The following is a 16,791-nucleotide window of genomic DNA, read 5'->3' as shown; positions in this document are numbered from 1 at the left end:
GAAACTGTTGCTATTTAATTAATATTAAAACTATTGTTTATATAACTTTTCAACTCAACCTAAAACTAATCTTATTTGTGTTTTTATCTTTTAAAACAATTTACTTAATTGATAACAATATAAATTAAAAAGAGTTATTAGTTAATCCTAAAACATATTATTTACAAAAGCTCAATATTCAACCTTTATGACTAATCACCATAAATTAGGCATATAAGTCTCTAAAAAAGTAAACAGTCGCTATTTTTAGAATTTATTGAACAGCTTCCATATAAAGTTATAACTTTTCATACTTTTCTATACTAAAATAACGATATTTTCAACAGAATTAAAAAGTTAACAGGGTTTTTTTTTTGAAAGCATTGTAAATGAAAACAACTTAATAGTTAAAAAACTAAATGAAAATAAAATTTTAAAGCTACTCGAAGTGTATAAATATTTATTTCAAAATCTTATGTAACTAAAAACCTATAAAAAAAGTGATACTGTAAAAACTTTTTTTTCATATTATAAAAAGTGTTTAAAAGTCATTATTTTTGAAGTTAAAAACTATAAAATAAAATTAATGCGATTATCAAGAAAATTCTCAAATATTTTGAAAGTAATATACTAAAACATAACTACCTTTGTAACAATTTAATCAGAAACTTAAGAAAATTTTACTAAACTTATTGTCTAACAATCCAGGCACAATTTAGTGCTTTTTAAAAGTAACTAATATAGCATCATAAATCACTTTGATTTTTTCCTTCAAAGGTTTGTATTTCAACATAAAACTTTCTTCATTTAGCATGTATGTCGACAATAACAACTTCATTCCTAGCCTACATTTGTGACAATGTGTGAACAATAATTATATACCGTTAAGTGTGTAAATATAATTTCAAAAACTATTTAATTGTATAAATTTATAGTTTATAGAAAACTTTTATGTAGTTATTCTAGTTGAAATAAGGATCATACTTGCTTCTTTTTATTTTTAACACTACTTTTTGAATAATGTAAAATTGTACATTTTTAAAATTTCTACTTAAACAGGATCTCTTTAAAATATATTTTAAAAATCGATAATATATAATTTATTTAAAAAATCTAATCCAAGAAGTAAACAGTAGTTTTTACTTTTAATTGTTTATAGTTTTAACTTTTTTATAAACTATATACAACCAAAAATCTTAATGACAATAAATTCAGTTCATTTGAATATTGAGAAAAAATTGTCAAAGCAAAAACTTGTCTTAGAGTGAATTTAAAAATAATAAATAATTATAACTAATTACAGGGTTATCGAAGGTTTTTATTTGTTCCAGGTTTTTAAATTTACAAGTTTTTATGTTTATTTTTAGTATAAATAAAATCTATAGTAAAAACTGAGTTAAATGGTATAAAAATAATGAAGTGATATTGTAATGCTACTTTAAAAGTGTATTATAGTACAGAGCCACAGCTCGAGCAGAAAAAGAAACCTAATATTACATTTTGACTTTTCCTGACTTTTTGATCAAATTTTTAATCATTCAAAGATACATAAACAAACACTTAAACTTATGTAAATTTTTCAACTTAATTTTATACAGGTTAAAACAACATTTCTTTTGCCAGATTCAGTCATATACCTTTCATTGCACCATTTGAATCATACGTGTATGATCAATGTATATCCAATAAACAACTTAATAAGCAAAGTACTTGTATTTTTATCACATAGTAAATACACACGAGAGATCATAAAATATTTTAATTTATTTCAAAAACTCAACTAGACTCTTAAAAAATTATGAATTGCAAAAGCAAAACTTTATTGAAAATAACATTAGCAAATAGCAGTTTATAGTGATGGTAGACTTATATAGTTATTAAGAGCATGTTTATTTCAAATTTCCTAACATTTTTTCAAAAATCTCCATTTTTACCTGACTTTTGTAACTTTTTTCTGACTTTGTGGCAACCCTGATAGTATGTCAAATTGTAAAAAAACATAAAAAAATATTATAAAGGATATACTTTTTGTAACTTACCTTAATTTTACATTGTTACATAAAAATATTTAAATTACAGGATTTTAAGTGATATTTGTTCAAATTCTAAATTTTTGTGGTTTTTCAGGATTCCAGATTTTTTGGCAACCCAGTAATAAACATTACTAAATTTCATTTAATAATATTTTAAACTTAAACTCCCATATAAAAACTTAATTTGTTCAAAGTAAATTTTAACTTAATATCTTAAGAACTGATTTAGATAAATGTGAATATATTTACAATTGTACAGCATAATTCTACCTAGAAGCCTCTTGAGCATGCGACATTGAAGACTTTTTGTTGAATACCTGAGAAGCACCTGCATTTTTCGTCACATCAAATATTTGTTGCAGTTTTACGGGCGAGTTAACAGAAGTTGTAATGTGCACGAAAACATTCTGTAGGAACTTCTTTGTTCTCTCTCCCATTTCCAAAACATTGATATTCTGTCAAAAATTTAAACTTAATAAGATAAATAATATACTTTAGTTCTATGGAACAACTTTCTAGTTATAGTTGTCATGTTTTATTAAATACTAGTATAAATTAGTTTTTGCGAAGCTTATAGTAACCTATTTTGTTGATTATTTAATTTATGCACTTTTTACTTAAGATATCAAAATAAAAGTTCTCGACTTAATGATAACATGATTGCCACTGATCAAGCTGAGAAAAACTTCCTGACTTTTTCCTGATTTTTTACCAAAATTTTCCTGACTTTTCTAAATCAGTTTTACTTTTATTAATTGTTCACTTAGTTTAATAAAATACTACCCAAACTATTTAATATAAAATCCTTAAACTAAAAATCAATTAAAAAATAATATACTTAAGTTAAAGTAACTGTAAAAAAAGACATAAAAAAATAAAAACTATATATCTGTTGTATAAAATATTTCCTCTTATCATTTAGTATAAAACTTGTAACAAATAAATATACTCTTCTAATTTAGTTTAAAAACTTAAGTTACTCTACAAAAAATACAAGCAATAAGTAAACTTAATCTTGGCATATACCTCTCTTATAACTTAATTTAAAAATTTAAACAACTTTGAAAAAACTATAAAGAATCAAAGTATACACATTAACTTGTTACATAAAATACTAAACTAACTGCTTATTTATAAAAAACTCAATTATTTAAACAAAAAACACTTTGATTCTAAAATTATGCTAGATAAATTTTTGTGTATATATCACAGTTTCACTATGGTAGTGTCCTTGCTACAGATCATCAATACTAAAAAGCTTACAAAATCTGCTTGTTTAAGTAGGATACTTGTTCAGTATGTTAATAGAAAATTTTTGCAGTTTTATAAAGGATATTTTACTAATTTATACCAGGTGAAGGTATGGAAATAAAGTTAAATATTTTTGTAAATTTCTAGGAAAATTTTGGAATTTTTTTCTAACTTTAAAGGACTTTTAATTAATTTTTAACATTTGAAAGCTTTGGAAAACAAGGAATTTTGTAAATTTAAACTGACAAAATCTGACTTTTTTTTTTTAATCAAATTTCCTGACTTTTTTTCAAACCCCCCATTTTTTCCTGACTTTTCCTGACTTTTGTCAATTTTTTAAATTTTTCCTGACTTTTCCTGGTTTCCTGACTTTTCCTGACCGAGTGGCAACCCTGTGATAAGGAACAATCAACTCAAATTATTCAACAATAAGATTGTATATTTCAACTAAGGATCTCGTTTGATTTATTTCAAACGAGTGAAACATTGTTTTGACAATAAAACATTAAAATTTGAGTTAATAACTTAATTTAAACCAATAATCTATTAAACAACTGAGCTTAAATAGTTTAATTTTTCTAACAAAACATTGTCAACCTTGAAACAGTTGATTGGGGTGATGTTGCCGGCAATGAGCATTCTGCACACAACTTGCTTGAGTGTGTTCCGTTGTCTCTTGTCCATCTTGTCCAGAAGCTTCAGTTTGTCCAACACAGCACATTGAAATATGACGGTATAATCCCTGTGAAAAAATAACAACAATATATTAATCTTGATACTTTGTTTAGTTCTTAAATAATTAAACATATTTTTAAATGGTAAAAATGTCAAATAATGTCGGCAGCATATTACTATCTTGAACCTGACGTACCACACAATATTTATAATAATTCATTTCTTTACATTGAAACATTATAATCTCAAACTACTATTTTAATTCGAACGGAAATTTTGTAGAGAATAAAATGGCGTATTCATTACTTAAAACAAGAAGTTAGAAAAAAAACCATTTATTACAACATTGTATAGTTTAAACAAGTGAAGATAAAGTTTATAAACTAAACTCATTTCTAGTAGCGACTGCAGCACACAAAAATATTTATTGTTCGGTTTGTTTGGTTGACTTTAAATTATAGAAAAAAAAACTTATTTGTTTAAAAATGTGAATTAGTTTTAATTTTACTTTTTTGTCCTTATAACATGTTTTCTAAAAACTATTGTAACAAATCTTCGAACAAGCAAAATTTTAAGCAATTAAGAAAAAAAAGATTTGTATGGTAGACGAGTAATATTGAAAAGTTCAAAAAATTATATCTTTAACTTAAATCTTTAAACCTATTTAAAAAGTAAAAACTATCTTGTCAACTAATAACCAAGCTCATATATGAAAACTATCCATAAATAAAGAAATGCATGAAAGATTCAAACAAATCATAAAAATAAATAATATCATTTATGTAAATATTTGTTAATTTTGTGCTATAAATTTAAAAAACTTACGCAAAAAAAAATTAAGGAGACTAATAGGTGTGACTATTTTTTTTTAATATAAGATAATTCAACTTAACTTCTTAAATTCATTTAACTGTTTGCTAAATGTGTGAATAAGCAGACAAAAATCAAACCCTATGCTAAAGAACAAAAAATAAGATTGTCATTTCATTAAAAATGCAATTTGATAACTACATAAAACTTTTTACAGTTCATCTTTTTGTATTCAAACAAAAATTATACTTAAAAATAAAAAGTTTAAAATAAACTTAATTAGAACTATGTTTCTCTTTTTTGCTTGTTTTGAAACTAGTTAAATAATTGATGGTAACAACCTGTGATGCTTACAAAACTTGTCAATGACGAAGAAATAAAACGGGTTGAAGTTCTTCTCCATCAAGCAGCACTGAAGCAACACTTGCCCTATTTCTCTTCGCTGTTTTTCCTGATTAAATGGTGTTTTGAGAAACAATACAACACTTAGCATAGAGTAACTTTTTTGTTATACTTTTATTTTAAAAAATTTATAAAATATTTAATATATAACTAAAATACTACTAAATAACAGTCTAGCTAGACAAAACTTTTAAATTTTAAGTATCTGGAAAACAAACAAATAAATGATTCTTAAGATATAGTAAGTTGTTGAGATAAAAAAGGTTTATTTACTGCATAAATTTAATACAAAACACTTAAAAATACACCCTTAAACATATCAAACTAAATAACTAGCAAAAAAATTGCATGTTTTAACAAAATAGATTTCAGTTAAGTTTGTTATTTAAATGTTAAACAGTTTAAACAGTAAAATTATGATTTAAAATTTTATTTAGTAATCTTTATTTATCATAAAAACTTTCAATCTTTCATAAATAAACAAGTAAAACAGACTATAAAAATCAGTAGTGCTGAAAACTGTCTACTGTTGTGTTTGTATATTGATTTTAACACTAAGCTTATTTAGAAAGTCAATTCTCAGTTAAAACACAAACAATATACTCTTAAGTTATTTTTTGACGTAAAATCTAAAAATTTATTTAATTAAAATATTGAAAGATTATCAAAGAATAACAAAAAAGTATAGTAGTAGAATTTAAAAAAAAAATTAAACAAAACAAACTTTTTGGAATAAAAAAACTTGAAACCTTATAAAAATAGATAATCCACTAAAGTATACGACATTACATACTACAGGGTTGTCACTCTTTGAATCAAAAAAAACTGTCCTGAGTTAACCAGAGTTTTTTAAGACCCTTAGAAACGTCTTTAATTTTTTTAAACTAATAAAGAACAAGTTTTTCAAAAATATTGGTCATGAAATAAGAAAGTATTGCAACTTCACCTCAATTAAAGTCTATAAAAATACTTTCTTGAGATTTTTGAAAATCTTAAAACCATCCGGAGTATTTTATGAAAAAAAAACTAAACTGTGCTAAGTCATCCTGATATTTTCAAATTTTTCAAAATATCCTGAGTTATCATGAGTGGGTGGCAATAATACTAGTAAAACACAACACTTTTGAGAACTAACATTCAATTTGCAGTTTAAGATGTTACAAAAAGCTTCATCTCTCTCTTTAGAGCTGAATATGGCGTAGAAAATTCTTCGTCTAACATCGGTGTTCATTCTGTACTTCTGTGCGAGCTTCACCATTTTGCTGCTTACTACTTTAGGAGCTGAAAATGTTAAACAAACATCATTATATCCTAAATAAAGATTGTCAGTTTTATTCTTAAACTATGATTAAACATATTTCATAAAATAAAAATTTCTTAAATATTTTTATGCTTGCATAAACATCCATAAAGTTTTACAAATCTTAATACAAACCTGAGTTGTTGTTTAACTTCTGTTTGGAAGCTTGCTGCGAGCCGCACTGATTTCCGAGCCAAGCAGCACCGACCACTTAGTGGCGACCCTTTTCTTTTGCTTCGAGTAAATCCAAAACGAAACTACGTGCTAATAGATATTTTAAATGCAATCGTTAACTGAGCCAATAAAAAATTATAAAAATCTATTAAAATTTATGTTTAGGGCATAGGGAGGTCCGATATTTTTTTTCACTAAAAACAACATTGGATTTTATATGAAAGCTTGAAGTACAAACTACAAGCCAGTTTTTATAGAATTAAAAAATTTTATTTAACTTTTAACATATTGTAATTTTTATAAAAATTTTCCAATACAAACGTATGGACGGCAAATTTTTCAGAGTTAATTTTCTTGTAAGTTTTAAAACTCAATAAAAAACTATCTTCTCTTTCATTTTTTGAGCTAGAGACCTCAAACTTTCAGGAAACGTTCCTTTTATAGTTTAAAAGACTTTAAATGTTGGAATTTTAAAAATATTAAAAAATAAAAATTTTAGATTAAAAAACAAAAAAAAATAGGTAGTTTTTTTTAATAAAACCTTTATTTTTCAAAATTAAAAAAATTCCTGCATTCAATCTTTTTATAATTTAATAATACACTTTCTGTGAAAATTTGAGGAAAATTGGTTGAAAAATGAAGGAGGAGATAGATTTTTAGTGAAATGGTCTTTTTCCGCGTTTTTAGTTTGCGCCTTCATTAAGGAATCTATTGAGGTCAGAGACTTTGATCGCTCATAACTCAAAAATTACTTAAGTTTTTTCAGGCGGTTGAAAATGTTTGATAGCGCAGATAAAATAAGATTAACTTGTAAAAATTAAGGTGGACCCCTATGCCCTAAAAAAAAACCTAGAAAACACATTTCCTATTAGCACCTAGACATTTTTTGTAAAGTTAATGAAATATCTAAATACTTTAGTTATATATATGTGTATATTTAGAGGGTTGCAAACCGTTTTTTAAAATTTTTTTCCAGGTTTTCCAAATTTTTTTAAGGTTTTTAAAAGTACACAGTTGTGGGTCTATTTTTAGTTTTTTAGGTAAGAAACTGTGTTAAATAATATAAAACAAATTGAAAACATACTGTGAAGCTACTTTAAATATGCTTTTTACTAAAAAAATTTTTTATGACAAAAATTTTTTATTTATAAGATAGATTTTTTGAGTAAAATCAAACTTTACTACTGATCATGTGAAAATTGTTAAGATTCCAGGTTTTTTTTCAAAAATTCTTAAATTCCAGGTTTTTCAAGGTTTTCCTAGGCAATCCTGTATATTTAATAAAATTTAATTAGACTTATTTGACAAAAAAAATACTGAACTCGCTTGGAAGGGCTTTAAAATACTTAAATATAAATGCAATTAAAAAAGAACAAATTTTTCATATAGCTTATGCTACATTCAACAGCTATATAAATCAGAAACTAACGATCAAATGTACAGTACAAAACACGCCCTGGAAAAAAATCAAACTATGCCATACTGTTTTTGGTTTTTGTGTAGTTTGTTTAACATTGTAGCGTTAATTTCTAATTCGTAAAGATGATGATTGTAGCAAGAGCTATATTAAACAATTGTTTTTAAATTTTACATATTTTTTTTTTTTTTTAAGACAAATATTTTATTATTAATATAAGTAAAATCACGATAATGTAAGATTTTCGTAAACAATAACTTTATAAGTATAATTTAACTAATTTAACAATTTATTGTTTTTTATTAAGAGTTTTACATAACATTTGTCAGAGTCTTTGTATAAGCGTTGAACTTGAAATTAATATACACTCATCATTGTCAACTTTGTAATTTATGTTTTTCTGAAATAATTAAGTGTCTTCAATTAGAACTAACTATAACAGACTATTTAAAGCACAAAACAGAGTTTAAAAAATGCTGCATAGATTTCAATAAGTAACTTATTTAAAAAAATTAGATTGAGATTTGCTTAAATACAAAAACGTTTTGTTGAAAAATTAAAAGTGGAATGAACACAGAATAAGACTTTCAAAATATAAAAAATATTCCTTAATGGCAACCATGACCATATAATATTGGTTATGTGGGCGATAGTTGATATCTTAATTTTACATAAACCTTATTACATTATCATAACTATACTATTACAACATCAAACCTTAAGAGGAACATTTGTTAGTGAATCGGTTTCCGGACCACTTAATTCTCTCAACTTTTGTTTGTTTTTTCTCAATTCTTCTGCATTGTAGCCTAAAAACAAATACTTAAAAAAGTTTGAATAAACATTTAATTAATTTAAGACAACAAATCAGAACTTAGTTGTTAACTTAAAATTTACTTTTATTTAAACAAAATATATGTATTTATAACAAATAACTATATATTGGTTTTTGTACCAGCTTCCGCCATTTTTAACAATATTATAAAAGTAAAAAAAATGTTTTATCTCTGAATTTGCCAGAAGTATTTTTATGTAAATTTTGACAGCTATAAACGAAACTTATTTTAGTGCATTATGGCTTTTATGTATAAATTTCATGGCTTTTCTGAAATAAAAAAAATCAAACAATACAAGTTACATTTAAAAATTAATTCAACAACAAAATTAAGGAATATAGTATATGCTCCACGAAAATTTCAAATGAATAATAGGGAAATCCTTAAAATAATATATTAAGCAAGTTTATAAAAAAGTTAATAAAAGAAAAACAATGAGTTTTAAACGTTGAAAAAACATGTTTTCAAGATAAATAAACAGGGTTCGTGCGCGAAATTTTTTTCATTTAGCCTGACTGAGACAAATTTAGCCTGACATCTTTTCAAAGTGAAAAAAAATACTCTTCATAAGTTGTTTTAGGTATTGGTGGGTCTTGATTAGTACTATTGTAGTCTCCTGTCTTCAACCAGCTTTATCTCAAAAATAGTTTGAGCTTTAAAAATATGCAAAAAGCAACTCATAGCTTAGTTACAACTCAATAAAATAAGACTAAATTGTCAAAAAGGTGATTGACCCTTCCCTTATGCCCTTAACATAACAATTTCAGTGATAAGTTTTAAAATAAGTCTTAAATCTAATCTATTACTAGTGTAAAAATTTAATATATATTACTAAACACAAGTGTTCAACTTAATAAAGCACTAAGTAAAAACATTATAACCAGAAGATTTATAATAAAACGACGTGCATTGTCGTGTTTTATTAAAATTTAAAATGAAACGCTTACACGAGTATTAAAATAAGTAAAAAATGTTTATTATTGTATTTTGACTAATACTTAAAATTGATACATAATTATAAATTCTAAACTCTAAATAAAAACAGTGATTGTTTATGTCATATCAGATTTAAAAAGCTTATACTTAAACTGAAAAAAAAACCTTTAATATTTTGTTCTTGTGAAGAAAAATTAATGTACCTAAAATTTGTACTCCCACAAAACTTAATACTTATATCTTAAAGCTAGGTTTTAGTCTTATGAATATCTCTAATAACTTTAAACAAACAGTAAAATATATGAATAAACTGCTAAGAGTTTTAATCTAAAAAGTATTTGGTATAAAGCCTTTAAATTAGAAATTGAAACAGTTCAACCAACTAAGCTATGAAATACATAGCTGATGTAAACAAATTCAAACAAAGATCTAAGTTGTTAAACTGAACTGTAATGTTTAAACTGTATTTTTTTATGAATTTTCATAATTATGACGTATAAAATCTACTCAAAATATAAAAATGAAGATTCTTAAAATTTTTTTAGAGATTCAACAAAAGGTTTTAAGCGTTTATTTTTTAAAATACTGACTGATTTTGTCTTTAATAACTAAATTTTATTTAGAAACAAATTCACATTTCAATTTGATCTTAAAAAGATTTCTCAATTTTTTTTTTATCAAAATTTTGAAGGATTTGAACTGAGAAAAACTGAGATTCTCAAATTTTTAATAAAAAAATGATTTAGCCTGACGTTTTTCAACTTTTTTCAAAAAAACTGATTTAGCCTGACTTAGCCTGATTTAGCCTGACGCGCACGAACCCTGAATAAAATAAAATATGTCATTAGCCGTTTATAAGCACAGGCTTAATAAGAAATTAACGAAAGTTTGAGGATTTTTGAGCTCTAGTTTAGTTAAATAAGCAAACTTTAGATAAATTTTGTTTAATAAATAAAATGATTTTTTATTCGCTATGCTGTGCCATAGAGTAACAGGTTTATACTGAGATAGTAAAGATTTTGTTAAAAAAAATATTAAATTAAAAAAAAATTAAATTTGTTAACGAATTTTTTAAGCACACTGTGTTGCTGTTTTAACTTTAAAACTTTAATCACCATGCAAAAAATGTGTAATTTATAGGAATTTTCACATATTTTTCAAATCTTTATAGGGATTTATAGTATAAATATATATATATGACTTATAACCTAATTTTGTGTTGTTTTTTGTTCACAAAAAATACTCAAGTATTAATCTTAAACATTTTTGAAACCTAACCTTTGTTTTTAGACATGTTGTCATTTTTAACACTCCTAATAGTTTCCATCATAAATTCCATTCTTGAGCTGTACTCTTCATCTTTGTGCTTGTTCGAATACTTCAGCATTGTCTGGATGACAACAACCATCTTTGTGGGATCATCCTGGCGCAGCTGAAATCCCACCTTAAATTAGTATGTTACTTGAAAAACTTACTTTTAATTTGGGAGCACATAAATTTTCACTAATTATGAAAAATCATGGATAAAGTAGTACTTTTAGAGTTGTAACAATAATTACCTTTTGTAGAATAAGAAGTATAATTTCTACTTTTTTTCTGTCAGATTGCTTTCGACAAAGTATTTCTAAACATCATACAACAAAACTTTACAGATAGATTCTAGCTCATACAAAGAAAAAAACATGTTATATTGTTCAGGCTTTTACTACTTAAAGCATCAAGATTTGGCAATTCACTGAATAATGAATCGCAGATATCATTAAACTTATGTGCTAAGTTTTCAATAAAATTTGCAAACAAAGTCATTCTGTGGTGTGTAGAAAGCACAGATATAAAAACTGCACAATCAGAATTGTACTTGTCAGGCACAGGGTCATTGCAATCAAGGCGGGACATTAGTAAAAATACAATATTGTCATTTACTTTACCACGGTTACGCTCTTCAGCCAGTTTTTTGATGAGCTTGAAAATTTTATGTAAATCATCAAAACTTAGTCTGTTTAGATGGCCATTGATGGTATATTATAACTTTAAATCTTCTTGTGTGTTTGATTCAGTAAATATTTTAGGTGCAGCAATTTTTTCTTGCGCTGAGGAGCTTTGAACTTCTTTACTTCTAGCCTTGGTCTGAATTAAACTAGCCTCAATTCCCATTTTTTTTCTTAGGGCTGGTGGCAGGTATTTACCAACTGGTTTGACTTCTTGTGCTGGCAGTTCTTCCTTTTCATTTGAACACCACCCAGTCTCTAATTTAGAAACAGCATCTGAGGTGTTGTCACATTTTTTGTCTTCATCATTTTCAGTTTCTTTTTCATCATCATCACTTTCACGCAAGTCATCTTTGCTCTCCTCATCAGATAAAATGGCAGGAAGATCCTCTTCAAACTCATAGTCTGACTCCCCATCAGAAGCTTCTCTCCAAAAAACATCAAGGCCGTTGTTTGCCAACTCCTTCATCAAAACTGTTTTCTCCATTTCAGCAAGAATTTCATCATCGTTATTGCCTAGGAAACTTCCAAACATTTGACTTTTTGTTTGCTCTTTTACTTTCTTTTTGATTTTTGCTTTCAAAGAAGTAATTTCCTTGATCTCAGAATTGTTGTTACAAGCAACACTTTTTGCTTGTTTGTTTGTCTTTTTTGAGTTTTGGGCGCCTGCTTTTTTCATAATTAGTATAAATAGTTAGTTCCTTTTTAATAAAATTCTGCAATTAGTAAATAGTGTAAGTTTTAAAAACTTAATTATAGTTTTATTTAAAATAACATTTTCTACAATTTCAAATTATTTAGTTATTTTACAAACATAAAAATATAGCTTATTGAGGTGCAGTTCAAAAGGAAAATGATAATTAGATATTTTAAATAATCTTTGCCAAGCTAATTTAATTAATGAATCCTGACCGCTTAAAATATGAATAAAAACTTTTTCTTTAATAGTAACATATAAAACTATTTCTAATAAAATTTTTGAAGTAAAAAAAATAATACATGAAAAATATTCTTTATTATTAAGAAAATCAAACTAAATATTAACTAAAGTGTTTTAAGAAACTCAAAAATTAATTTAGTATTTTAATTATAATTTAATAACTTAAAGTTTAAATTTCTATCAAAAAGGTTATACAATTCTTTTTAGTAACAGGGTTGCCACTCATTTTTTCAATTTTTTTCCAGGTGTTCCAAATTTATTCCAGGTTTTTAAAAGTACACATTTTTGGATCTTTTTTAAGTTTAAAGTTAAGTTTAAGGTAAGAAACTGAGTTAAATAGTATAAAAACATTGAAAAGATACTGTAAAGCTACTTTAAATATTTATTTAATAAAAAAAATATTGATGATGACACTATTTTTTTATTTATATGATATATAGTTTTTGAGTCAAATCGAAATTTTATTACTGAACATGTGAAACTTGTTAAAATTCCAGGTTTTTTTAGTGATTTTTGTTCAAAATTCTAGGTTTTTTTCAATGTTCCTTTTTTTTTTTTGCCTTAATTGTCCCATTCCAGGATTCCAGGTAAAGTAGTAACCCTGAGTAAAACTTGAAATTTTTGTTCTTGATTTTTTTAAATTTTTTTTAAACTTATTTTAAAATTTACATGGATCCCTTATAAATAAAAAAAACAACTTAGTTACAAAGTAATTTAAATATTTTTTCAAATTCAGTTTATAAAAAAAAAAGATTTAATTCATTGCTGTAAGTTGTCTATCCAGGACTAGACCTTAAACTGAATTGTTGTATGACTCAACAACCAAGAGGTTTTTTTTGTACACTAGGCCTTTGTACTAAACTTTAAGAGCGTATTTTTTGTTCATTCAGTTAACAATGTACCTTTGTAAAAATATTTTTTCACCTGTTCACAACATTTACTTAATGGTTTCTACTTGACTTAAACATTGTTGAAAAACTTAAATAATAACAAAAAAACACAAAATATAATTTCAAAGTATAAATATAATTGTTTATTGAAAAACATATAACAGTTGTATAAAATAAACTTAATAATTTTTAATCAAGTTTTAAAAAGAACATATATAGATTTTATACCATGTTTTTAGTGATTGTTATGAGTTTTTTTCATTTTTTTGTATACAGGATTCCCATTTTAATTAAAAAATGAAACTGAAGAAAAGTTTTTTTTAATAGATTTTAAGTGGAGAAGGCGTGATGTTTTTTAGACTATATTTCTTATTTTGATTTTTTATTTGTTATCACTACTTTTGTTATTGTGTATAAATGTTGTAACTAAATTTAATATAATTACAATTACAAATGATATTTTTTATGTTTTTAGTTAATAGTATAGTGTGCATAAGACTTTTTTTTTTTACTTTTTTACTGTTCTCAGATTTTTAAGAGTTAGACAGCTACTTATTTAAAAACTATAGTTCATATTCAATTTTAACTGACTTAATAGCAGTTTAATAGTTGATATTATTGTAATTTATTTAACATAAACATTTATAAAATAAATTTTGTGAGTTTTTTATATGTCTATAGTATATATAACAGGGTTTCCTGAAGTGAGCAATATTGCATACCTGGGGACCATAAGCAGCAAAGGGGATGGCATGAGTAGTAAAGAGGCCACAGGGGGGCCATGAGGCCATAATTTGAAATTTACACTTGATATTCTTGAGTTGATGATGAAGAGCAAAAAAAGCTCTTAGGTGTATTTAAGGGAAATTTTTTGAGATATCCTGTGGGAAGTGGTATAGTTTTTTTTTTTTCAAGGGAGCCTTATGAAAATAAGTTTGGGAAATCTTAATCTATAAAAACACATCAAAAGTAATTTTCTATAAAATTGATTAAGTAAACACAGGATCAGCATCTTACTTATAGTCTCTCAAAAATTATAATTGTCAATCAAAACTACTGCAATCTGTTAAAAATCTGTTTGTGAAAATAACTTTATAAATACTGTTTATTATTGTTTAAACTTTGAAGTTCTTTCTAATTTCAATTTTTATAATTAATGATGAATTAATGTAATTTAGTGCTATTTTAAGTTCTTAATAAAACTTGTGCACTCTTTGTTAAGTTTATTCAAGTTTAAAACTCTAACTGGCTTGGATATAAACTCAAACATAGTGTTAGTACACTTTACTAAAAAATAAACATATTTTTTATAAACATATTCTGTAAATAAAATCAAGGGATACTTAGTTTATATTTAAACTTTTTAAATAGTATCTCAGGTTCCTTAAACAAGATAAGTTCAATACTAGTTTTCTTTAAAAAAAATTTTTGTGATAAAACATTACTAAAATCTACAACTAACACCACTTTATATTTAAGAAACAATGGTTTTACATTTTTCTTATTCTATTTGTGTCAACTTCCAGGTTTTAATCTTACAGCCTATAAATATTACAGTTTAAAATGTTTTCATTAGGTCCCCTCAAACTTATTTTTTCAGCAATAACAAAAACATATATAAAAATTTGAAGTTAATCATAAACAATGTGTTAGTCATTAAAAGCATCACAATTTAAAATTGTCAGGTTTTTTAAATCAAAAAATTTTTGTGATATAGCTGGTCGAAGTCGGAGATATAGCCAGTCAAATAGATTTTTTATGGGAGGCACAAACTAAAACGGCGAATAACTAGAAATTACTAAAAATCTATCTCCTTCTACATTTTATCTCCTCAAATTTTCAAATATAGTTTTTACTAAGCTACAAGATACTTTCTATGGATTTAAAAAATTCAAAATAATTTTTGAGATATAACCGATCAAAGTTGTAGGCAACAATAGGTTTATTTTGGGAGCAACAAACTAAAACAGCAAAAATAGACTATTTCACTAAAAATCTATCTTCTACGTTTTTTGAGATAACTACCTCAAATTTTCAGGAAGTGATCCTTGTTATATTTAGAAAATTCTGCTGGAACAAAATTAAAAAATTAAAATTTTGTAACAAAAAAAAAGACTTTTTAGTTTATTTTTTATACAAAATTTTTATTTCTAATTCTTTCTGACAGAATTTTCTAAATATTCCAAGAATCACTTCCTGAAAATTTGATGTAGTTATCTCAAAAAACGTAGAAGATAGATTTTTAGTGAAATAGTCTATTTTTGCTGTTTTAGTTTGCGCTTCCCATAATGAACCTATCGCTGCCTACAACTTTGACTGGCTATATCTCAAAAATTATTTTGAATTTTTTTAATTTGTAGAAAGCATATTGTGGCTTAGTAAAAACTATATAAAATAAGATCAAATTGTGAAAAAAGTGTATTACCCCATATGCCCTTAATGACCCTATATGCATAACTATGCATAATGGGAATGCATAATAGGTAATAACCCATGTGCCCTTAATTAACATCCAATTTTATAATATAGTCTTTAGTTAGGTACAAGAAATAAAGAATCTTATGAACGCTCATAACTTTGGTCATTGGATTGAAGTAGAAAAAGACTATTCAGTCTTCTAACTACACACCATTTGCTAAAAAACACTATTATGAGCTTATTTATTATAGTCTTTTTTTAATACTATTATTAATTTCATTGTATTTAAAACAAAACAATTTGTAAATTTTAAAGCAGTCAGTCAACAGTTATCAACTTTCAAAAAACATATTTTTTAGACCATTAATCATTAAAGTATCTTGAAAAGTATACAGAATTAGTTTTTTTTAGTGTTTTACTATCACTGATACCAACAAAGTAAGGTTTAGGGGTAAAAGTCATAGTAAAAAAAATAATAAATAAAGTTTTGGAAGAGATTTGATCGGATAGAAATAGATTAGGTTGGAAGTAATTTGGGTAGTAATTGTGTATATACCATTTTAAACTTTATAAGTCTTTAAAATGTTCAAAATGTTAAAACTCAAGGTTTTTCCAGGACTCCAAGTTTTCGGCCACCCTGTCATATTAAAAATTCGATTGGTAAGATATAGTTATTTATTCAAGCATTTAATTGTAAAACATTATTACATGTTGTTCTTTTTTTAAAGTTAAAATTTTTGAA

At 25.1% G+C, this 16,791-nt stretch overlaps 1 pseudogene across 1 annotated transcript; it reads right to left on the bottom strand.

Moving 5' to 3' along the window:
- Window positions 1–626: 626 nt before the first annotated feature.
- Window positions 627–13,315, bottom strand: LOC145836619 (nucleolar MIF4G domain-containing protein 1-like; annotated as a pseudogene). Its single transcript, XR_014369890.1, has 11 exons — window positions 13,276–13,315; window positions 11,843–12,455; window positions 11,373–11,809; window positions 11,092–11,257; window positions 8,759–8,850; window positions 6,603–6,714; window positions 6,286–6,431; window positions 5,090–5,199; window positions 3,861–4,005; window positions 2,283–2,467; window positions 627–824 (listed from the first exon to the last, which is right to left on the bottom strand). The product of XR_014369890.1 is annotated as a nucleolar MIF4G domain-containing protein 1-like (transcript).
- Between the last annotated feature and the right edge of the window lie 3,476 nt (window positions 13,316–16,791).

The sequence above is a fragment of the Thalia democratica genome, chromosome 1 (assembly GCF_965202585.1).
Source record: "Thalia democratica chromosome 1, ktThaDemo2.hap1.1, whole genome shotgun sequence".
Classification (NCBI taxonomy): domain Eukaryota; kingdom Metazoa; phylum Chordata; class Thaliacea; order Salpida; family Salpidae; genus Thalia; species Thalia democratica.
The sequence above is the reverse complement of the archived record's forward strand: the minus strand, read 5'-3'. Positions and strand labels throughout refer to the sequence as shown.